This window comes from Musca autumnalis, unplaced genomic scaffold, assembly GCF_047663935.1.
Source record: "Musca autumnalis isolate F117 unplaced genomic scaffold, ASM4766393v1 scaffold_6, whole genome shotgun sequence".
In the NCBI taxonomy this organism is placed as follows: Eukaryota; Metazoa; Arthropoda; class Insecta; order Diptera; family Muscidae; genus Musca; species Musca autumnalis.
In genome coordinates, this window is record NW_027412199.1 from 3,717,711 (window position 1) to 3,743,435 (window position 25,725).

General features: G+C 34.5%; 1 protein-coding gene across 6 annotated transcripts in view; it reads left to right on the top strand.

Annotated features, from left to right (window-relative positions):
- The window catches only part of Ca-alpha1D (Ca[2+]-channel protein alpha[[1]] subunit D), a 1,669,376-nt gene that overhangs the window by 548,800 nt on the left and 1,094,851 nt on the right, over positions 1-25,725 (top strand). The gene's annotated exons all lie outside the window — the stretch shown is intronic.

Genomic DNA, 25,725 nt, shown 5'->3' on the forward strand with positions numbered 1-25,725 from the left:
TGGCAACAAAACAATCAACAACAGCAGGTACCCCAACAATATACAGGTATATGGCACCAAGGTCATCGGTTATTACAACAACAACAACAAGCAGAATTTCACCATCCATATACTATGAATCAACATACTCAACAATTACCGCAACAACAGGAACAACAAGTTGATCAAAGCACTCCTATATTTAAATATTGCGAATATTGCAAACTTTTTGTAATAAGCACAAATTGGATTCAGCACTGTAAAACAAAAAGCCACAGACAGAAAGTAGGTGGACGAATTAATGATGACATGACACTGGTCAAAAGTGGCTTCAGCAATAGGGTGCAAACTTTCCAATATAAAATAAAAAGGGATACAATTGATGTTGACTACATATTTCGTGAATCGAAAACAGCTCTAATGAATCAGCTTGATGATGCCTTAATCCGCCATGATTTAATAAAATTCTATTTGGAGCTTGGAGGAAAATATGTCAAAATTTCTCAAGAAAAGGTGATAGAAAAAAATATTTTCCACAACACAAAAATGAAACAACTCTCTAGATCTGATAATATAGAGAGTCAAATAAATGATCATTTTGACTGCATTAAAGTTAAAATGTCTGAATTTCAAGAACGGGGATCTGGTTGGGCTCTTTCAAACATAATGAGCCTGAAAATTCACATTAATAAGTGTTGTCCTATAAGAGGTTCGCAATACATTCCAACCCCCGGAGAACTGATTGATAGACGTGCATGCATAAATGTATACAATAAAGATATATATTGCTTGAAGTGGAGTATAATTGCAGCGTTGCTAAACCCCAAAAACCCCTCAAAAACGTCATCATACGGGAGGATTAATATTGAATCAGATTTAGTCAGTTTGCGGAATGGTATTGTCCTTAACTTTAAAGGGATGGAGTTTCCAGCAGATGTCAAACAAATAAAAATATTTGAGGAAAACAATCCAAACATAAGTATAAATGTGTTTGGATATGATTATAAAACAAAAGATATTATAGGTCCATATTACATCACTCAAAAGGAAAAAGATACGCATATAACGCTGCTACTTCTAGAAAAGGAGGATAAAGCTCATTATATTCTAGTGAAGCATATATCTAGGTGAGTTATAATAGTTAAAGTATTATTTTAACATCGTTATACTAATTTTTTACTTTTCCTTAGGTTAATACGTCCACAGATAACTAAGAATAAATGACGTGTATACATCTGCAACCAATGCTTACATTATACGTTAAATAAAGATTTAATGGATAGACATAAGAATATATGCAGCACGATTGTGACCAGAATGCCTGTAGAAGGTAAATCGACCTTAGGATTTAAGAATTTAAAAAAAAAACAAATGTATGTACCTTTTGTTATATATGCAGACTTTGAATGTATTTTAGAAAAATCAGGTAATAATGACAATATTGTTAATAAGCACATTCCCTGTGCTTTTAGCTTTTATATAAAATGTAGTTTTGACAGTAGCTTAGATAAGTTTTTTTATATACACTGGTGAGGACGCAGCCAAAAAATTTGTTGAAATGTTAGATAAGGAATGTAAATAAATCTATACAAACTATTTAAGCGTCAATAAACCTATGCCACCTTTAACTCAATCACAATTAGAAGATTTTGATGCAGCAGTAAATTGCCATATATGTGAAAAGAAATTAGACAATGATAAAGTTAGAGATCATTGTCACATTACTGGCGCATATAGAGGGGCTGCACATAATGAGTGCAACCTCAACTATACAGTTCCAAAATTTATCCCAATTTTGTTTCACAATTTTTCATCGTATGACTTCCATCTGTTTATAAAAGAACTCATTAAGTATATACCTAGGAAGAAAACCAATTTAATTCCTCAAAATAAAGAGCTATACATCTCCTTATCTCATATCATTGATATGGGAAATAATGAAACACTAGAATACAGATTTTTGGATAGTTATAGACACTCTAGCCAAAAATTTTGAAAGATTACGACATGTTATCGGTAAGATCACACTTTCCTAACAATAATGAATTCTCGTTAATGAGGAGGAAGGGCACATTTTGTTATGAGTATTTAGATTCATTTCAAAAGCTCAATGAATCAACTCTTCCTCCCATAGAGGATTTCTATAGCAACCTAAATAATAAACATTGTGATAAAGACGATTATGAGCATGCTAAGAACGTGTGGGAAAACTTTAATAGTCGATCATTGAAAGAATATATGGAATTATATTTAAAAACAGATGTGCTCCTACTGACTGACGTTTTTGAAAATTTTCGCAAGTCTTGCAAAAAGGATCACCAGCTCGATCCTTGTCAGTATTATACTGCGCCAGGGTTAGCTTTTGATGCGATGCTGAGACATACGAATGTATCGCTTGAACTGATTAGGGATTTAGACATGTTTAATTTACTTAAAAAGGGTATACGGGGTGGTCTAACCCAATGCTCAAAAAGATATGCCAAAGCTAACAATAAATACATGAAGAATTTCGATAAGGATTTACCGTCAAACTTTTTATTATACCTAGATGCAAATAATTTATGCGGTTGGGCAATGAAACAATTTCTTCCAATTTCAAACTTTAAATTTCTCGAGCCAGAAGAAATGATTAAAGATGAAGAAGAAATAAAGAAGTTTCAACCAGATTCTGACATTGGATACATATATATAGTTGACTTGGACTATCCAAAAGAACTTCATGATAATCATAATGATTTACCCTTTTGTGCACAAAATAAAAAGGTAGGGGGTTCTAAATATGAAAAGCTTATTGCTGATTTTGCTCCGAAGAGGGAGTATCCAATTCGTTATATGGTTTTAAAGCAATGTCTTGAAAATGGACTTAAATTGAAAAAAGTTTATAGCGTTATTTCCTTCAAACAAGCTCAATGGCTTGAGCCATATATAGATAAAGACACAGTTAAAAGAAAAGAAGCAACCAATTCGTTTCTTAAAGATCTATATAAATTATATAATAATGCAGTATTTGGTAAAACGATGGAAAATGTTGACAAGCGAAAAATTGTGAAATTAGTAACTGAGTGGGAAAGTGAAAATCGACGCACATTAGACGCCAGGAAATTAATTGCAAAGCCAAATTTTCATAGCATGTCTCAATTTGATAATGATCTTTGGGCAATACAAATGAATAGAGTAAATGTATTATATGATAAACAAATCTATCTAGGATTTTGTATTTTCGAATTAGCAAAGTGGAAAATGTACGATTTCCACTATAATTATATTAAGAAAAAAATCGGAAATCGGGCCACTTTATGTTATATGGATACAGATTCTTTCATTTATGATATTTTATCAGAAGATGTTTACGAAGAAATTAAACCTGATATAGATTTATACTTTGACACTTCCGATTATCCTGAAAATAATATTTACAACATACCACGGAAAAACAAAAAAGTAATCGGAATGATGAAAGACGAGAATTGTGGCAAAATAATGAGTCTTTTCGTGGGTTTAGGAGCAAAAATGTATTCTTTTAGAACTGAAGAGGATGAAGAGGTAAAAAAGGCTAAAGGTGTAAAGAAGAGCATCATATCAAAATATTCCATATATGATTATAAAGATTGTTTATTTAATGAAAGCACTACTAGTGACATAACACTTAATTTTAGATCTAAGATGCATCAAATATATACAAATATAATGCATAAAGTTGTCTTAAGTTCTAAAGATACTAAGAGAAAGGTTATGCCAGATAAAGTACATACTTTAGCTTGGGACCATTATAGTATAGAATTAAATGATTTAAATAACGTGCCTGAATTGAATGATTTAATAAATTTACCTGAATTTGTAACCGATATGGATATTGATTTAGATTTAGATACATCACTCAGTACCGAAGATTTTAATAACTTACCCCCATTTTAAGGTATATTGTTATTGTAACACCTAAGAAAATACTTACATTATGAAAAAAGAACATCTAAATAAAACAAAACTTGTATATTGTTATATAATAAACATGTGTTTTATTTCATTATTGAATTTGCATGATGCAAAGGTAAGTATACAAATACATACAAACTTATACTATTTTTCTGACAATTCCAGTCAATGGAACATACTCTACCAGACGATTATAATTAAGCAGTATGCTGAGGTATTTTGAGGAATTGGTGTATTGGTTTCAAATTGAATTTTTAAATCGATGGGTCCATTCTTCACAGTTTCGTTTTCATTGCTGATGTCAATAACAACAATGGGGTTGTCTTTAAAACTTGCATATGTGAGAAGTGGTTGTGGTTCCCTCATATAATAAGATTGTTGAAACTTGGCATACATGTCATAGAGTACTGCATAACGATTTTCTCCAAACTTTAGATTCAAATCATCATACGGATAAGTTTCAGGGTTCAAGTGAACTTTAATATTTTGAAGTTCACAGTGTTGTAGCTTGTTGTCTCTTTCAAATATCAAAGCAACGTATCGAGGTCTTTCGTGATTGGCAGACAATTTAACACTCCAGCTGTGTTGGCTTCCACCAAAAGGTGGATTAAAGTAGCAATCCCAGCTGCGGAAAGCTATCGGTAAAGTTTTTCCATCCTTGATTGTTTTCAAGAAACTAATCTTTCTATAGTCTGATAAATGAATGTGTTGTACTTTCCAAACAATGTTTGTAATAGTGAGTTGAATTTCTTCGTTTTCAGCAGTTGAATAACATACATTTTTATCGTTGGCGCTTCTTAAGAGAATCAAGTCATGTTTACTATTGCAAATTACTTTATTAAAGTCCTCTGCAAAACCCAATAGACGATTCAAGGGAACACAAAAATTTAATGAGCTTGTATTTACGTCACCATCTGGATTCCAGCCTGCATTACCCATAACTTTGCTTTCAGATTCACTTAGAGAAATCCAATTTTTAACTTTTGTTGTTGTACCCAGATAACGAGTACGATCAATTTCAATTCCATTTAGCTCATAGCGAATTTCATCAAACATGTAACCCACACAATTATTCCTCAGTTTAGCATTCTGTGAAACATCCCCCTTTGCATTTTTCAAATTTCCTTCAATGTATAGATAGGTCCCCGATGGTAGTATGTAAAGATCTTGATTTTGTATACTTATACGAATTTCATCGTTATTTTTAAATGATTGGATGTATGGAACATAGCTGTGGTAGTCTCTCTTTACAATATTCTCATCAGAGATTGGACGTTCATTAATATCGAGCATTTCAGACATTTCGTTTAACTTTTAATTTAATGAGTTTTAAAAATTCTTTATTTTCCTCATATAGAAACATCAAATCTCCATTTTTTCTAATTCAGTTTGAATTGATTTTTATACCCTCAGCATTTATGCTAACGAGGGTATATGGGCAATATTATTGAAAATTTAACATCGTCGAAGCCAAGGATTAATCCCTTTATAACTCGCGAATTGTTGTATATTGCACAATTTAAATGCTTTTGGATAAAATGAAATGTTTTTAGACTTGGCAAAAAATATTGGCCTTCAAAGTTGATTTGCGTGGAAGCTGTGGCTATATTTATGTTAAAAAATGGGTAAAAAGGGGTTGAAGCCAAGGTGACTTTTTTGTTTTCTCTCGATTTGTGATTAAACCACATTTTTCCCAATTTTCCTGTTAAAGTGAAAGTAGAAGCCAACTAAATAAGGATCATCCCACCAATGTATAGCTTTTCAAAATTTGATCTGCGTCTACCATTAAATGATGCTGACATTTTGAAGCCAGATTTCAAGTGTTTTTTGAAATTTTCCTAAACTTTCGTTCCGCGAACAGATATTTCAAAAAATCATATATAGGAATGAAGAACTCACGATTCTGATTTATTTGATATATGTGTCGTGAATGTAGCCTACACAGCTTCAGACAAATCTGTATCCAAATACAAAAATTTTGTGCGAACAAATTTCTAAAAATCATATTTTCGGGCCTAATTTTTACAATTGTCATTCGATTTACTCGTACTTGATTGCAAATTTTTGATTCTTACGTTGCGGATCTAATAAATCTATACCCGTTAAATTTCATCTACTAAAACGCGAGATACGAGAAATTCCAAGGTAGGAAAATCACCTAATATTGTTTTTTAAAATATCGCGCATTTTATCGCGTATTATGTCGGACGCTTACACTGCTATGAAAAAACTAGTGCAGCATCTTCCTTTTTGTGGAAACAGAGATTTAAAAACTTCACTGATAAGGGAACTACATTCATTTTATCCCAAAAGTAGTGTGTGATGCTACATCCACATTTCTTGACTGATTGCCTTTAAATGGTTATACGTCGATGCAGATTTTCATGGAGGCACTGAAACCGGATGCGGAACGAAATTGTATGAACTTTGCCAAATTACCGATGTTTTATAGGTTTTTTAATGCTAAGATGCAGTTGATGCTACACCTTAGCGTCCAAATTATATTTCGAAAAATATATACAAATTAAAAGATATGGATATGGATATTGATATTGCTGTACATGAAAATCACATGCGGACAAAACGATTTTGATAATTACGCGATTTACACATATTTTAATAATGCATATAAGTTAAAGCGGTTTATTTGAACTCTATTTCCGTTTAAGAAGTCTAATGATTTATTTCATTAACCCGATAACTTTCCTCAATGGGAAACCTTCTATGTAAATGTAGATAAAGCAAAATGCGCCCATTTTCTTGGGAGTTTCAAGAAAAATAATAGAAGTACTCCTGTAGAATTTTTCCAATATTTTCTACTCTAGAATGCATGTGAAAACTATTATTCCAAAACAAAATTAGTTTTTTGTAACACAAATATGTGCTTATTTTGGCAAAAATATCCTAACTTTTATCCCGATGATTATAAGTTTGGTCTCATTTGATTCCCCGTGAAGTCTTTATTTTCAAAAAATTCGGATTACATTTAAGATTTTGTCATTTTTTTCTAAATTCCGCGAATACTGAGTGACATTTTACAAATATTATGCAATCTAACATTTGTCCGCAACCACCAAACATTTGCTCGCGAGCGGATTTGTACTGGGGAATTTTTTCTTAACTTATGTACCAAAAATCGTTAATGTAGCGCGAAAAGATAAAATTCAATTTTTTGGAAATGGAATATGAAATAATTGGCAACATTTCCCATATACAATTTCATACGGGCAAAATGTGCCTCATCGAAATAATGGTTTTAGACCCCAAGTATGTTTGGACGAAATGTGTTTCAGACAATTTGGGAGTTGATTTAGCCTTGTCCGTCCGTCTGTCTGTCTGGAGCGCACGATAACTCTCGAACGGATCAACCGGTTTGGTCTAAAATTTGGCTTTCGTAATATTTTGTCCAAACTTAGTATAAGTTCGAAGACGGTTTTATATCGGTCCACTCCTTCCGGTACCTCCCCCACAAAAGTTCGGAAATGTTCGGAAATTTTTGCGCACGATAATTCTTGAAGAAAGTAACCGATTTGTTCCATACTTTGCACATCGTGAAATTTCTACCTGACTTAGATGAGGTTCCAATATGGACTAAATCGTTCCACGCCTTCGGGTACCTCCCACACAAAATTTCGGAAAAGTTCAGTTTAGGACCTGCTCTCGAATCGCGTTGATTTTTGTTGTAGCAACTTGTATTCACTGCCCCCCATACGACGGGCCAAGTTTCATCAGGGGAAAGTCCATACTTCCTGAGAAAATAGCCTGAAAGTTACAAAAAAAACCCCTATGACACCGTGTGTAGTGATTGGAGCGCAAGACAACTCTCGAACGGACTAAATACCAAATTTCAGGCATTTCGGAGTAATATTGAAGATGGGCTATATCGGTCCACTCCTTCCGGTACCTCCCCCACAAAAGTTCGAAAATGTTCGGAAAATTTGTGTGCACGATAATTCTTGAAGGAAGTGACCGAGTTGGCCCATACTTTGCACATCGTGAAATTTCTACTAAACTTAGATGAGCTTCCAAAATGGACTTTATCGGTCCACTCCTTCGGGTACCTCCCACACAAAATTTCGGATAAGTTCAGATTAGGACCTCGAATCGCTTTTTTATTTTTATTGCAACAACTTGTATTCAATGCCCCCCATACGACGGTACAGGTTGCAAAAATCAGATGCAAAAATCCCCTAAAACAACGTGTGTAGTGGATGGAGCGCAATATAACTCTCGAACGGATCTGCCGATTCGGTCCAAAATTTAGCCTTCGTAATATTTTGTCCAAACGTAGTTTAAATTCGAAGTTAAGCCATATCGGTCCACTCCTTCAGGTACCTACCCCACAAAAGTTCAAAAGTGTTCGGAAAAATTGTGCGCACGATAACTCTTAATGGAGGTGACCGAGTTGGTCCATACTTTACAAATCCTAATATATCTACCAGATATAGATCAGTTTCTAATATGGACTATATTTTTCTACTCGTTCTGGTACCTCTCACACACAATTTCGGATAAGTTCACTTTAAGACCTGCTCTCCAATCACTTTAATTTTTGTTAAAGCGATTTGCATTCGCTACCTCCATTACGACGGTAAAAGTTTTTTCAGAGGCAAGTCGTTATTTCTTAGGAAAACAGCAGCAACAGGAAAAGGTGTAAAAAATCGCTATGTCACCATATGTGGCTGTCGGAGAGCACAATAACTCTCGAACTCTTCAACCGATTTGGTCCAACGTTTGGTCTTCGTCATATTATATCCAAATTTAGTTTTATGGGGCAATACCGGCCCACAACTTCCGGTACTTCTCCCCAATATTTAAAAAATGTCACTAAAATGCTAGGACGATATCACTTGATGGGGCAACCAATTTGGTCCAACTTTGGATCTCCTAATATTTTTTTCAAAATTTAGTTTAACTTTTAAAATGGCCTATATCGGTCCCTAAGGGTACCTCCCCCACAAAAGTTCAACATTTGTGTCTTAGTGCAGTTAATTCCTAACCCACATTTTTGTCGGCAAGTTAAAATGTCCAAAAAGAGCCACAAAATTCTGAAATATATCTCTCGGCAAAGCCGACTTACATTTTTACTTGTTTTCAATTCATTTTGATATTTGCAACTTATGTTTATATACATTTTTTAAAGTATATATTTTTTTTTTGGTGTCTCCTCTATTTATAAATACGTCAATAACGAAGTTCTGAACTAGTTACGACATTCTCTTCGCATCTTATTAAAAATATTGAGTAATCGAATGGCATATTATTCGTACACAAAATTGCATATGACAAAAAGGAAGGTATATCAACCATTTCTCCTGCAGATTTCGTATCGATTTTCTAGTTAGCGTTTGAGTTAAATTTTCCACATAAACTTATTTCAAAAATGTTTGACGGCTTCCAAAACTTGATATTTCGGTGAAGATGAATATAACTTGACAAAAATTACGACGCCGCACAGTGTTTAAGGAACCGATTTTCCTGGCCGAAGCTCAATTTATTGAAACTAAAGAAACAAAAAATTAGGAAAACCTTTTGGAAGTTGTGGGCTAAAGAAGAAAATGTTTCCCAATTTTCAAAATTCACTAACACAAAAAGCGTATATAAACAAACCATCTGTGCTGCTCTAACAAATTTACTGGTATCAGCTCACCATCAAACCGATATCAGTCAAACCGATACCCAACAAACCGATATCGATTATTACGCAAGGCCTGTTCACACTATCCTATCACTCTTTTGCTTTTATGAATAACAAAAAACAATATTATCAACGTCCCCTGAAATATTAGAAGGTACACCGAAAAAACATTATCTTCCAAAAATAATGTCCGTTAATAACAGAGCCAAAAAGACGAGCAAGCTGTGTGAAGTTTTAGATGAAAAATTGAAAGACGTTGCAAAGAAAAGTGACATAGCTGCCTTACGTACCGAAATAGATGAACTCAGACAAGAAAATGCAAAGTTAAAAGAGGATGTTAAAAAGTTGTCCAATCGTTTGGAAATGGTAGACCGCAAAGCAAGAACATCGAATGTAGCTGTGAATGGATTGGGTTGTACGAATCCTCAAGCCGGAAGGAACAAATTTGTTGACATTTGCAGAAAGAAATTAGGATTGAACATCAATGTCACCAATATCAGAATGTTATCTACGAGGAAAACGTTTATATTATCACTAGATACATTCACAGAAGCACAAAGCATTTTAGCCGCTAAAGGGAGATTAATGGAACAACAAATCTTTGTGCATAAAGATTACACCCCCGATGAGGTAAATATTAGATATAATATTCGACAGAACTTTAAAAGATTGGCGCCGAAGAAAGAATTAAAAATACGTCTGGGTGAATTTTGCGTATTCATAAATGACAAAAGGTTCAATTTCTCAAATGGCAATATTATGGTCTCCTCGGAGGTTGATGCTAAATTCCTATCTGCGATTCTTGCTGATTGTAACTGCTCCTATAACGTCGTATACTCTAACCCTAATACTCGAAACCCCACTAACAATACCCAATAGCAATTTGATATATACCATTTATTATCCTACAACGTAGCCAACTTCGAAAGTACTTTAAATTTCGGTAATTTCATAAAATATTTAAATCAATTTGATATATTTTTTCTTTTTGAGACGCATGTGGTGCAAAATAAACGATGTTCATTTTTTTCAACGTATTTTCAAAACCTTTATATTCAATGGGTTGATGCCAATAAAGTATATAGAGCAGGGCGCGTTCGTGGAGGTTGTCTGTACGGTTTGAAAAAGGTCATAAAGAATAAGTTGAACCTTAAGTTCGTCAATTTTCACGACTATATCATACTATCTGCCAACCTTAATGGCAATAAGTATTATTTTATTCCAACTTATTTAAATTGTAGTGATTGGAAGAACGAAGCCGAAAAATTTGAAGCCTTCTTGCAGAATTTAAGGCCAACACATTTCTGTATCATTGGGGATTTCAAAGCTCGCATTGGTGAGGAGCAAAAACTAGACAAAAATATCCTTCGTGACTTCTCTCATTTTAATGAATCCAGTCACTTTAGGGATAAAACTATTAACGCTCATGGACGAAAACTTTTAAACATTATTGAAGATATTGGCGGCGTCGTCGTTAACTGTAGAGTTCCCGGTGATGAACATGGCAAGTTCCGCTTTTGCGGGTCACAGAATTTCCTGACGCATATCAACAAGTTCCAAATTGTATATGAACCTTTCTCCGATAGTATGCCTTTAAGCCTTGAAATGAAGATCCCTTCTACCTCTAGGTATGTTGTTTCCCATAAAGTGCTACAAAAACTATACTGGAAAGATAATTTCCATCTTAAGTATTAAGAAAAACTCACCTCACTGTTTAGTAACCTGACTGTTCCGAGCCGATCGTCAGTCGATGACTTGGTTTCCGCATTTACAAACATGATAAAACTCGCTCGGTAGAGAAAACGTTACAATTTTTTACAACTCATTATCTTTTCTTGTGTTGTATTTGTTTTGCACACTTCTTATCAATACAAAATCAGAGTGGTTTTGAGTTCGCAAAAAATTTAAAAAATTTTCTTGTGCAGATATATGTAAATTTTACAACCAAATTGAAGTAAAATCACCAAAATTTTGATGCAGCTATGCCGAAAATGCAGATATTGATTGTGCACTAAAACATAATATCTTGAACGGAATCTAGAGAATAGTTGCCTATAAACCGATTTTTGGTCAGGTAACGCCAAAATGCAGCTATATATGATGCAGGTAACCAGAAATTACTGTACTACAACACCAATTTAAAAAAACTAGATTATGATGATGACATCCCGTATGAATTTTACAAATATGGCTCTACTTCTTTACACAATTATATGTTGACACTCTATAACCGAATATTACTTCATGAACAAATTCCAGTTTTTTCCAAAGGTCAATCCTTATACCCCTGTTCAAAAATGTGACCAGAATGTTGTCTTTAACTACAGAGGCTTATCACTTATAAATACCGTTTGTAAAATTTTCTGCAACATTATATTAAATCGTTTTACACATTGGGTGTGTAGAAACAATATCTTGAATGAATTTCAGGCCGGATTCAGAAAAGATTACTCTACGGTTGATAATATTTCCAATTTAACAAATATAGTTACCCTGAACCATCGAATAAATGATCGCACATACGCCTTTTTTGTGGACTTCTCTTCGGCTTTCGACCTTATTCCTAGAAACAGTCTGTTCTACAAATTATCCAACATAGGCCTCTCTTCAAAAATTGTAAGAGTTTTACAATCTGTGTATGAAAGCTCCGAAAGTAGGATCTGGGATGGAAATACATTCTCTAGCTGCTTTCCCGTAGAATCTGTTGTAAAGCAGGGATGTATTCTAAGCCCAATGCTGTTCTCATTGTACTTAAATGATCTACATGATGTTCTCCCTGGTGGTGTAAATGTTGCAAACACCAATATAAAACTTCTGTTATATGCTGACGACATCGTCATACTATCAAACACTCCTCAAGGTCTACAGGAAATGTTTGATGTGTTACGAGATTACTGAATCATGTGGAGCCTAAAGATCAATCTCTCAAAGTCGAAAGTTTTAGTCTTTCGGAAAGGCCCAAGAATATCCAGAGAACTGAGTTGGTATTTTGGAGATCAGGTTATTGACATTGTGAGCTCATACAAATACCATGGAGTTGACATAACTTACAATTTGTCCTTCAACAAACACATTAAAAAAACTTACAGCTTCTAAATTGGCTATAAACGCCACATGGTCCAAATATCTGTCCTATAATAATATATCGCGCAAAAACAAGTTAAAAATTTTCGATGCCTGTTCAAAATCAATTATGTTATATGCCACACAAGTTTGGGGTTACAAAAAATACGATGATGTGGAGAAATTATTTAGATTTTTCATAAAAAGAATACTATTTTTACCAGAAAACGCTCCTAGTTACATGCTAAAATTTCATTTCGCTTACGTTAACAAAATTTTACGCCTAAGCCAACAAAGGCTCCCGCGAATACTAGCTGAAGAAATTTTACGCCTGGATTTAAGTTAGGCTATAGACTGGTCAAATCTTTGCTTATCACTGCATTATTCTCCTCCAATGAACAATACTCCTAAATGTATGTATTCGAAAGAAATATTAGAAATACTGATCAACAAGGAATATCAAAGTTTTTGCACTGCAGCCTTAAATTCTCAGAACCGTGATCTATATTCCCAATTGAGTAATGATAAATCGCAAATCAAACAGCAGAACTCTCCGCGAGAGCTTCGTCTTTAGTTATAAAAGCTGGAGGTTTGTTCTATGTGCAACATGAACGTACCAGAGAATACGTTCCACTTTATTGGCATTTGTCCATTATACAAACAATACAGAGTGGCATAATTTGGATATGAGCTTCTTACTATAAATGAGGTCTGTAGGATTTTAAATGGTTTTCATTTTGAATCTTTGTACAAATACTTAGAAACTTGTATAAGTTATTGAAGTTTAATTTTAAATGAATGTTCATTTTGAATATTACTAATACAAAGATATTTATACTTCAAACATACATACAAAACACTAATATAAATATGTGATTTATAACTGCTTACAGCATTAAGCTTGCACTTTATACTATAGATTGGAACTTGTATTGCATGTTAAAAATCGTACAACATAAGAATTAACAACAACATATTAATAGATAATAATAAATAATAAATAACAATTGGTCTCAGGAGTGAAATTACGATAATCCTACAATGAAGTTTAAGGATCTGCGAATGGAAGACTTGAACAAGGAGCTCAGTAAATGGGAGTTGTCATTTTCAGGAAACAAGGCTAAACTACAAAAACGCCTGTTGAAAGATTTCGAGCGCCGTGGAATGGATATCGACGCATATGATTTCGACAGTAAGGATCAAGTTTCGTCGGTAGCTGCCAGAGGTGATGATTTCAAAGCAATGCTGGCCATGATGATGGAAAATTCCAGTAATATGATGGAAAAATTAGATGCTAAAATGGAAGAAAATTCCAGAAAGAGCGACGAAAATTGCAGTGAAATGATGTCGAAATAAGATGCTAATCCCAGTAGAATATTTGAAGAAATGTCCAAGAAAAGTGAAGAAAATTCCAGACTTATGATGCAAATGAAGGCAGAGTTGGAGGAGAACTCTTGAAAAATCATAAGAATGAGGGTAAGAGTCCAGAAGCCAAATGAGACCTTACAAGATCTTGCGGCTGAAGTAGAGAGGTTGGCGCAGTTGGCATATCTAGGAGAGACACATCCATTGGTGGAACGCATAAAATTCGAAGCCTTTGCTAGTGGTATTCATGATCCGGAGATAAAATTTGCGACATATGCATCGCCGATGGGAACATTTGCAGAAACCGTGTGATTTGCGCTGGCCCAAAAAACCACGATGATGCTGGTGAAACCTCAAGCTTACAAAGTGCGGAGGCTGAAAGTTGAGACAACCATTCCCAGAACGTCGTCGACCTGATGAACGATGCATGCAGTTTGCGATGCCCAATGTAGTTCGACAACGATTAAACCGATCAGCATATGTTTTTATAGGATCATTAAGAACTTAATATTCTTGACCTTAAGCGAAACGGAATAAATAGATATCCATTTTCTAAAAAATTGCGAGCTGTCAAAATCAAAATATAGATTTTAACTAAAAAAATTGTTAGTTTTTTAGCCATAAATCCATTCAAAATTTGTTGAAAAAAATCTTTTGCTTAAGGACAAGCTTTTTATATGTACAATAATACTACAAAAACTTATGGAGATCGGATCATCCACTTTCGAGTTACAATGGGCACCGCTTTTCGCTATTGCTATTTCGAGAAAACCGCTTTTACAACTTTCACACTTCATGTAAATCTATTCTACCTGTGCATTAAAACTAGCCAACAATTTTTTTCGATTTTGTAAAATTTGCAAGTGGCCATAACCCCTTAAGTACCAAAAGATACATTATTTTTTTGAACGTAATGTGAAGAGGAAGATAAACGAACAAAAATAATTTCGACAGCAAAAATATCGACACAAATGAACAGTGCAAACAAATGAAAACTTAATACCGTAGTGGAATTCTATAACTCAATTAACAAAATATTAGTAAAATTAAAATGCTTACAATTTCGGTAATTAACGAAACTTTGAAATAAGTTCACAACCAAAACAAAGTCGTCGCTAAGTACTACTGATAGCAACAGTATTGCCAACTTTTATCGGTATTTTCATTAACAATTTTGCTTTTTAATTGTACCAATTTTAGTAGGAAACTTAAAAGAATTCCACTACTGATTGGGAACGTGAAGATTGGCAAAAGGTAACACATTTATTCTTCTTCTTTTTTTACTAATTCGTTTTCCGAATAAAATACAAAAACATTTTATTTTTTATAAAATACGTATGAAGAAAATAATTCTTTATAAATTGCTTGGCATATCTGCAAAAGCTTCTCTATCTCGTGATATCTCGGATGCCAGTTCATTCTGTAATGTTATCGATTCATATTGTCCCTTTTCTTCCCCTAACAGGACTCCGTTTTATCTTTATGCGGATTACATTTGGAAACAATTTATATTTTTGAGTTCGTATATTATGCCCACGTGTGCGGCCTATCGTCTCTTTATAACTGAGATAAGTTTCTTTCGTAGTGCATCCTTCTTAATACCTAGGCATTTATCATATGGGCTGTTCAAGAAATTTTCAGTACTCTCCTGTAAATCCATATCTCAAAAGCTTTCAGCAGTTTTAATAGTCCATACTTCCGTTGCATACAATACTACTGAGTAGACATATTGCTACGAATATACATGAAAGGTCTAAGTTAATTTAGCTGAATTTCCGTTAATTTAAAATTTGAATTGTAACGTAAAGTTTTATTACGCAGTTTGAATAATGTTATAGTTCTTATAACATTATGGGAATATAATTATACGCTTGGTATGTACAATATATTATACGCTTATAGGAACTTAGGTTCCGATGGGATGAACTAAGGTTCTTTTGGAATTTCGAAAGGACTTAGGTCCGGGAGAAGATTATTTACTTACGGTTCCTTTTGCTTCTGTAGTTATTAAAAGGGATCAGAGTTCGGAAATTCAACTTACATTGTTTTATTCAAATATTATAATTGAGTATTCAATGGTGTGATCCGTGCTGTTGTTCGTGAGGATGACAAAACCAGAAAGGGAAGAAGAAACCTCATGCTGACTAATGACAGCCTAATAAGAAAAGGGACAACAAAAGCACGGATAAAAATCGTATACAATGTTGCCACCTAAATTTACTAAATAGTGGTAAATTATTTCATAGTTGTATTCATTTAATTACATGGTGATTATGCTAATGGAGAAACAATTGATATGCAATGAAATTCAAGAACAAATAATTAGCAATTCAGAAAATATAGATAATTAAATCTAGTTATTTAAAACTAATGCGAAAATACATATTATTCAATTTAAAGGTAAACTGCTCTCTACATCCTCCCGCCTCTTGACGATAGTCAATCTTCGAGTGCTCCGTTTAAACGTTTCAAGGCCATTATTGCCTGCTGAAGAAGCCTACGCTGCTTGAGCATTGTATTGGAACGCTGTACCACTATTGATAAATCTTCCCTCGGTTCTGGCCTTCGTATTCTTTCTATGACTTGTCGAGCTTGTTGTCGTCTTGGCGAAGTCGTCACCCTATTATCCTCACGTCGACTTGTACCTGACCTTTCACTCAGGCTTCTTTGACCTTGCTGAATTTGCGCATATGTAAATGATTCCGTCGGAGGAAGATGAAGCAAAGTATGATGTTCGGATCCGCATTTTGCACACGCATCTTCGGAAGTGCACTCATATGTTTTATGTGACCGAACGAGGCAGTTGAAGCAATAACCTAAGCGACGTACTTCTCTTCTTCTTGTCCCTATGTCCATTTCAAGGAATTGTCTACAAAAATGCAAGGAATGATAACGTTCGCAAATGAGACATTTATGTACTCTTGGATTACGTGGCGGCCTGTTAAATAAACGAAATTAATTAGTTAATGCTGTGGTACGACAAAATATCACGGAAGTGAGTGTAAGAGAGTGTATAGAAAGATATGCGTGAAAATTTTGAAATGGAAATCATTTCTGAAACATGAGAATTAATGTTTGATTAGTGCTGATTGTTATCAGAGAAGAGAGGGCATAATCTTGTAATGTCTCTGGTTACAACACCTGTTGCAGTTCGAATATCTGCAACTCTCACCAAGCCGTCAACTCCATGATATACCTTTTTTATGCGACCTAGTTTCCACTCGCAAGGTGGTAACTGATCGTCCTTTACAACTACTAGTTGATCTTGTTTGACATTTTCCATGGGGGATTGCCATTTGTATCTACGCTGTAACTCTTAGATGTACTCATCTTTCCATCGGCGAGCAAATTGGTGCTGTTGGGTTTTAAGTTTTTCATATCTATCGGATAGAGTTAAATCATCGGAAAATGTTTCGGGTAAAGCCACGAGTGGTGCTCCTCTTAAAAAATGTCCTGGTGTAAGAGCTAATAAGTCGTGAGAATCGTCTGTCATTGGTGATAAAGGGCGTGAATTAAGAACTGCTTCAATGCGTGTGAGTAAAGTATTAAATTCTTCAAATGTATATCTATGGTTTTGAGCAACTTTTTTAAAGTGTGACTTAAAGGATTTGACGCCTGCTTCCCACAGACCTCCCATGTGTGGTGCGTTTGGTGGGATAAACGACCACTGAAGTCCTTGGGGAGTATACTTTTAAATTACATCTTCGGCAGAATTATTTAGAAATTGTGCGAACACGTATCGTAATTTTCTTTCTGCTCCGATGAAGTTCGTGCCATTATCTGACATTACCTTTAGAGGTAACCCTCGGCGCCCAACGAAGCGAACAAATGCTGATAAGAATGACTCGGAAGAGAGACTTGAACAAAGTTCTAAGTGAATTGCCTTCGTGCTGAAGCAAACAAATACGCAGACATAACTTTTCTGATATACGGCTTGTCTCACATTTGATGTCTTGGTAGAAAATGGACCAGCGAAGACTAATCCGGTAAAAGAAAAATGTAGAGAAAATGTACTGCGCTCTGAGGGAAGAGCCGCCATAATTTGAGATTGTAATCTATGCTTGTATATGGTACACGCTTTGCAATTTCTAATAAATTTTTTTATTGCTGATCGCAATCGGGAGATATAGTATTCTTCGCGAATTGTTCTGAGCATCAAACTGTTTTCAGCGTGAAGTAAAAAGTTGTGAATAAAGGTAAGATACAATTTGCAATATTCAGAGTCTTTATGTATTATTATGGGATGACGTTCGTTGTATGATAGGTTTGAGTAGAGCTGGCAAACCATCGATGGAAATATCGATATTATCGATACATAATTTTTTACTCCAATATCGACGAATAGTTTTTTATATCGATACTATCGGACATTTTGACATCACTAAAGAAAAGCCATAGAAGCAATAGCCAGCAATTTTTACACCCTCAGCCTTTACTAGGCGTTTACACCAGACAGTTTATCTTCAAATACAACTCTGATTTACTAACACATGTATACATTTGTCGTTTGTCTCTCAGCTGTCCATCAGTTTTTCACAGACAGCCGGGTTGACAAATTTTCAACATTTTTGTGAAAAAGAAGTGAGATGATAATTCAAATGTGCTGAAAAAAAAGAATATGTACAAAACAAAATATGAGAAGGGAAAACAAAAGGAAATCGGTGATTTTCATTCATAATTTGACACCTGTTTTCGCAGTGGTCTGGACGCCTACGTCACACAGGCAAGTTGTGGGATTTTGACAATCAATACATGAAGTCAACTGTCCCGCCATTTGTAAACGCAGGGTTAGGCTGACGAGGGCATATCACCAATATTTTTGAAAATTTAACATAGCTGAAGCCAAGGTTTACCCTTTTAGAACACGCGACTCCTGATTGTATATTGTACAAATTAAATACTTTTGGATAAAATGAAATGTTTTTGGACGTGGCAAAAAATATTGGCTTTAAAAGATAAATTGCGTGGAAGCTGTGGCTATATTTATGTTAAAAAATTGGTGAAATTGGGTTGAAGCCACCATGTCTTTTTTTGTTATCTCTCGATTTGTGAGTAAACCACACTTCCCTCGAGTTTCATGTCAAAGTAAAAGCAGAAGCAAACTAAATAAGGATCATCTCACTAATGTATTACTTTTCAAAATTTCGTCTGCTTCTACCATTAAATGATGCTGATATTTTGAAGCCAGATTTACAGTGTTTTTTGAAATTATCTTCTAATTTCATTCCGCAAACAGGTTTTTCAAAAAATCGTATATCGGATTGAAGAACTCGCGATTCTGAGTTATTTGATACGAATATTGTGAATGTAGTCTGCACAGCTTCATAGAAATCTGCATACAAATGCGAAAATTTTGTGCGAACATTTTTCTAAAAATCATATTTTTCGGGCCTAATTTTAACAATTGTCATTCGATTTCTTCGTACTTGATTACACATTTTAGTTTTTTACGTTCCTCATCCAATAAATCATTCCCCGTGAAAATCAATCTACTAAAACGCGAGTTACAAGAAATTCCAAAGTAGAAAAAGCATCTAAAATTATTTTTGGAAATATCGCGTAGTTTGTCACGTTTTCTACGGTTTGTTTCCACTGCAATGAAAAAACTAGTACAGCATCTTCGTTTTAGCGGAAACAGAGATTTGATAATTACGCGACTTACACGTATTTTAAAACGCATATAAATTAAAATGGTTTATTTGACCTCTGTTTCCATTTCAGAAGCTTTGAAATATATCCTTATCAACCCAATTACCTTCCCTAATAGGAAAGCTTTAATATGAATGTCAATAAAGTAAAATCCGTCTATTTTATTGGGAGATTTAAGCAAAATGAAGGAAGTATTCCTATAGATTTTTCCAATATTTTCTACTACATTATTCATGTAAAAAAATATTTTTTCAAACAAAAAATTATTTTTTTGACCAAAATATGTGCTTATTTTGGCTATAACATCGAAACTAAAACACCAATCTGTATGATTGTAGTCTCATTTGATTCACCGTGAAGTTTTGATCCACAACAAATTTTTATGTAATTTTATGACCACTAAATGGGCCTTAATTTTGAAAAAAGTTTACTTATATTGAATAATTTATCAATTTTATGTACATACCGCGAGTTCTGAGTAACATTTTGCAGGTATTATGCAATCTACTCGCTGAAGTCACTTCGAGAGAACTTTTTTGTAACAATTGTGCTCATTAAAATAATTAACGTTTTTATAATATTTTCTTTTTTAAAAGCCGAAATAAAACCGCCATAACTTTTGTCCGCAACGACCAAAAATTGGCTCGCGACCAGATTCGTACTGGGAATTTTTTTCCTAACCTACATATCAAAAATCGTTGATGTAGCGCAAAAAAAATATCAATTTTTTTGGAAATGGAATATGAAATAATTGACAATATTCGTGATATACACTTTGATACAACAAAAATTTGGACGAAATTCGTTTCAGACTATTTGGAGTCGATTTATCACGCACGGCTTTATTTTTTCTGGCACAACGACCGTTTTTGGACGACCCTCAGGAACTTTGTTTTTTTTTGCAAACATCGGCCACGATTGAATTCATTAAACCAGTTTTTCATAGTGCTATAGGATGGTCCTTTATTGACATACAAAGATTGAATTTGATCGATGCACTCTTGCCGCGATTATCCACGTCGAAAGTTGTGAAAAATTCCATTTTTTGCAAAGTGATTTTTTCAAGCTACTGTAAACAACACAACATATGGTCGTATGTCAAACTGTCCTGAGTACTCCAAGACTAAAAATTTTCACACTTTCCAAAAAATTTTCAAATGACGACTGGCGACACTGCGTGTTGCTTAGGCCGCAAACTTTTCTAATTCGCCTCGTATTTCACTGACATGCGAAATGTAAACAAAACACATTTGTCTGCAATTTTGGATTCTAAATAAATAGGACTAGGAAATCTACGATAGTGTCGATTTTATCGATATTTTGAAACGGAAATATCGAAAAAATCGAATAGGGCCGATATCGATAGTTTGCCAGCTCTAGGTTTGAGTTGGTGATTCTTCCATTTGCTCGTATAATGCCTCGATTGTCAATAAATGGGTTCAAGGGAAACAGTGAACTTTTCTTGTGAACTGTATGAGATTGTGTAAGTCCTGAGTATTCCTTATTATAATGCAATTTTTGTGTTAATTGAATTGTTAAATATTTTATTTCAATGAATTCATCACGATATTGTGCGAGAGGAGTAAGTACAAATTTTTCGAGTGGATTTATAGAATCTAAATATATACGCAATAACTCTAATAGCCTTATCCCATTGAGAGAAACGTTTAAGTATATCTTCGTCATATGCTGTATTGTGAAATACTTCTATTTTGCGTGCTTCTGGTGGATTTTCGTTGGCTTCAATTGGGTTGGGCCAATCTTCGGGGGAACTTTGCAGCCATTGCGGACCATGCCACCATAGGTAATTGTGTATGAGTTCGGATGGGGTACATCCGCGAGATCCCAGATCTGCTGGGTTATCGTGTGACCGCACATGGCGCCAGGGAGTGTTACCAACATTACGAATTATTTTTGCAACCCTATTAGCTACATATGTTTTCCAAGTGTGTGGGGGTTTGTCTAGCCAGCTTAGCGTAATAGATGAATCGCTCCAGAGAAAAACTTCATAATTATGCAACGGCAAACTAGTAGTCATATGCTTAATCATGTGACGTACGTTTTTTTTTTTTTTAATTTGCTTTTTATATTTTTTGTAGTAAATTTTTCTGCATTTATTCGGTTGTCTTCATACCTAGTGACAAATAGCATTAACTAGGCATAGACTTGTCAAAGCAGTGTTAGTCCCATCTCTGAACGAGTTCAGCTCAGATGTTTTTAAGTGTTCTACAAGAAGGGATTGATATGAAAAAATTTGCTTTTGACTTTGACAAAAGAGACATTGGGAATGAAAGAAACAACGCCAAGAGCAAAGTCATTAAGGTCATAAGCGCCAACGAGGACGGATTATGAAGTGTGAGGTTAACCCATCAATAACGTTGAAAGCCATGTTACCTATTCTATGATAGAAGTGAAGTCGATTTGTAAAAAAAAAATACATAAAAGAGTCATCATAAATATGACCTTAGAAGATTAATCTCTCATGGCAAATTTTTTAACAATTAAAAAAGTAATTCGAGTTATCTTACGAAAATCGTCATATATGTACTCAAGTGAAGGGTAAGGAGTACAGTTACTCAATAAAATAGTTACTTAACGCAATATTCACTTAGGGCTCCGTGGTCCCTGATCGTATGCTGAGGAAACATCAGAGTTATTTGCCATAAAAAGATCCCCGTGCAACATATATTCATCGTGGCAACCACACGCCCCTTCATATTCACCATAGTGGTAAAGCTTTTATTTGGTAAAGTGGAGATTCACGTGAGTACAACTAACTAAGACACCAACCGTACTGTACAAGTCAGGAGATAGAAAGCACAGTGGAAGATTATCAATAAAAAACTGTATATCTAAAAAAAAATTCAAACGAAAATTAATGTCCAGATCCAAAATATCATTACATTGAAGTTGTTGAATTGACGTTGAATAGGGTTGATCTCCAAGTAGCGGGACCTAACCTGAATTATATAAGCACGTGGAAGTATGTATGTACATAACTAGATATAGTAGTGAATACAAAATATAGAATAATGTAACAAAGAAAGAAAACACTACACATTCATTGAAATGTTTCAAAGTCATACAAAACCGCGATTAAATCAAATGACAGAATACATATGGATCTTTTGTAAGAAAATAATGCGTTAAGATAAGGAGGACACTCTAACTCCAGTTTATGTAAATACGCTAACCGTTTAATTATAAATCCAATTTAGGTCTATAAATATATTATTGCCTCAATTATCCCCAGTAGGTTACTATTAATGTTATATATGCATGCATGTTTGAATAATATTCGTTTTCATCATTAGTCATAAGATATTAAATCATTGTATTAGAAAAATAATTATATAATATTAAATTCATGAAATTGCAGTAAATGTAAACATGAGGTGTTAATTATTTCAGAGGGACAAGCATGTAGCTAGAGTCAAAAAGGGAGTAACAGTAAGTTTAAGGGAGATTCCTTAACATAATAAGAAAAGGCCGAGGGAATCTCACAAGGATGATCGATACAAGGATCATGCAGAGGGTTGGGCAGCCTTAGGATGTGTCAACAACTAACTTCCTACACTTAATAAAAAGTAAATCCGTGTCCTAAGTTGTAACCAGGAATGAAAAATGTCCGTCCGCAACTCTTATATACCTAAGTGTCTGTCTTTTTTATATTATTTCGAGCACAATAAATCGTTAACACCTGGCACTCTAATTTATGTATATGGATTGAGGCGGAAAGAACCACCCCAGCCGACGAGCTCAAGCCGAAGCAATTAGTTCTAGTGCCACCGCCCATAAAACCCAAAAACAGATCCATTACATATGGCGCCCAACGTGGGGCATATTTGTGCTACATAGCCATGGTCTGACTTTCATGATTATTTGTAAGTCCACGAAAGTATTTAGATTAGTACTAAGCCCAGTTGCTACAAATACTGAATGATTGATCATTCTATGGTGAAACGAATATATGCCTTCAGTACATGTAAAGTACCGTAAGACAAAATCGGTGAACCGCGTGTTCCAGATTTTTGCTACGCTACAGTATAATGTAATTGAAGGTGTGGTCCGTTTCATTTGTGTTTATTGTGTTTGTCCATTATGTCCGGATTCTTCCAAAAAAAAAAAAAAAAACTTCTTTAAAACATCATACAACTTAGGAGACGAAGGAATTTGTAATGTTTCCATTTGCAGCGAAACATTTGAAAGTTCAAAGTAAATTTAGATAACAAACAACTCTTCATATTAACTATCTAACCGTAGTTAGATAGGAATAACTATGAGTAGCTTTAATATTATTGTTATCTTACCTATATTCCCTTGAACTTTAGCTACAATTATGCTTGACCTACATATATTATTTTTGAATTGTATATCAACAGAAAAACGCTAAATTATTAAAAAAATTATATACACATAACTATATCCAAATTATTTCGAATTATCTTTACTGCATATCAATAACAGACTAAAAGCACTATAACTTCAAAATTAATCCACACCCATGCATTTTTGGGATAAAATGAAATTAAGGTCAGGGCACTCATTTGACAGAGCTAACTCGTCTGAACCTGGTACTTCAACAGCACATACATCTACGACAACAAACTCAATAACAATGAATACAACAACTAACTCAGTAACCACGAATACCACAACCTCTCCTACTCCTACGACAAGTATACCTCCAAACAATTCTAATACTGTTAATCCAACAGATTCAAATTTAGATCCTCAAAATGCGTAATCTCCACATGTCACAATTCCATCCCCTGAATATAGTAGCGTCACCGCCATTGATATTCGAAATCAATTTCAGGCTCAGAGAAACAGTGATACAAGACCCGATGAAGTTAATAACAATAACCCCATAATTAATGGTAGCGGGTTAAGGCTACGAGACTATGTAGAAGCATCTGTAGGTGCAGCGCAAGCCAGAGCCATGCTAGAATTAGAACAAAGTCTTCTAAGATCACTCACAGAAATAGTTAGAGAAACAATTAGATCTGAAAGAGATAGTCTCAATTTGACTTTTGATACATCCCTGATAAATACCAATCACCAACCTCAAAATACGGGACAAATAAATATGAACCGAATTCCCCCACCAATCCAGGATCAAAATATACAAAATAATCCTCCATTACCACAGCCAAAGGTAGCTATACCACACATATTCAGTTTCCCACCCCCTCCCATTGTGCATAAGGCCCCATTAAACAATGAACAAATTCAACCACCATCCAGGGCAAATAATAACAATGTTAATACAGATTATCAAGAGAGACATCAAAATATACCAGTGTTCCAGACTCAGCAATCGCAACAATCCACGTCGGCCACTGATCACAGTTATGTTGCTAAAGACCTCGAAAAATGGGGAATACAATTTGACGGGAGCAACAAAACTGTGAGCGTGGAAGATTTTATATTTCGAGTCGAAACTATTAGGGAAGACACAAGTTGTCCTTGGCATATCCTTATGAAAGGGTTCCATCGTCTTTTGTCCGGAAATGCGTATGAATGGTTCTGGAATTTTCGTCGTCAAAACCCCGTCTGTGAATGGCCGTATTTAAAATACAATTTGAAGAGAAAATTCCAGAGATTTGAAAGTGATTTTGAGGTTCAGCGTAGAATAATGGAAAGGAGACAAAATCAGAATGAAAGCGCTGACAGTTATATTCAAGAGATAACCTCACTGAACAATCAAATGAGATCACCCATTCCGGACAAAGAGCTTGTGAAAATAGTGAAAGATAATTTAAAAGATGGTTTATCACAGATGACTTTCCCCATGCATATTATCAATATAGATCATCTTCTGGAGGAATGCAGGAGAGCCGAAAGAAATATTGCCAAAAGGTGCAATTATAGGCAACAACAAACTTTCAGAAGAATAAATGAATTAGAACATTTCGAAAACTACTACGACAATATAAATCCAAATTCGACTGAAGACTATAATCTGGAAGCACTCAAACTTAACAATTCGAATAAAGACCAAATAATATGTTGGAACTGCAAACGTTTTGGACACACGTTCATTGAGTGCGACTCCAAACAACGGGTAATATTCTGTTATCGATGTGGGTTCGATA